The sequence below is a fragment of the Buteo buteo genome, chromosome 20 (genome assembly GCF_964188355.1).
Source record: "Buteo buteo chromosome 20, bButBut1.hap1.1, whole genome shotgun sequence".
Classification (NCBI taxonomy): Eukaryota; Metazoa; Chordata; class Aves; order Accipitriformes; family Accipitridae; genus Buteo; species Buteo buteo.
In genome coordinates this window covers 13435612-13436442 of record NC_134190.1, presented here as the reverse complement: position 1 = coordinate 13436442, position 831 = coordinate 13435612, and positions in this window count along the sequence as shown.

Here is an 831-nt window from a genome sequence, read left to right as displayed (position 1 = left end):
ATTTTATCTTTAATGAGCAATAGGGTTACATCTTAGTACACTATTTACAACTCACATGCATTTGTAGTTGTTCATACATTTTTACCTCATACCTGTTAGCCCTTTATCACACTATATTGACTGAGAAATATCTTTACTCCTCAGCACTGGCTTAACCAATCACATTTTTAACCATAAGCTTTACACCAAGGCCTTATTCTGACTCGATGGCAAAACATTCTCTTCTGACTGCAGGTTTTTCATAACTACCTACGTTTAAACTGCTACACTACAGGCCTATCCTCTGGATCCAACATCCCATTCACACCTAAAGCATTTGGAATTACTAACCCATATGGTGTTGTAAGGATTGCTCTCTTTATAAAATTGCCATGATATTCTACCAAACAGAATGGAAACTGAAGCACAGTTGGAAAAGTTGACCATTCTGCTACATCAAAAGACAAAATTTAATGGAATGATATCTGGACAATGAGTTTAGACTATCTCCTTGGAGGATATTACTAGTCTAACTAAACCTGGTTGAAAAGAAAAAGAAAAAAAAAAAGAAACCTTTCTATGTTCTTTTTCAATCATGTGTTCAAACTAAGATTTTTTTTTTGATCAACAGTAAGGTATCTGTACGTATGAATTGACCATACGCATAATTCATACTTTGAACCTCTCACAGTTCTAGAGACCTGATCCACATAAGAAAGTTGCAGTGATTTAACCAAAGAATGGTTTTTAAATTGACTCTATGGACAAAGTAATACACATAGACATTTGCATTCCTTTGATTTATCAAATAAACATATTTCAGCTAAGAGAAATAAAACGTATGACATCATC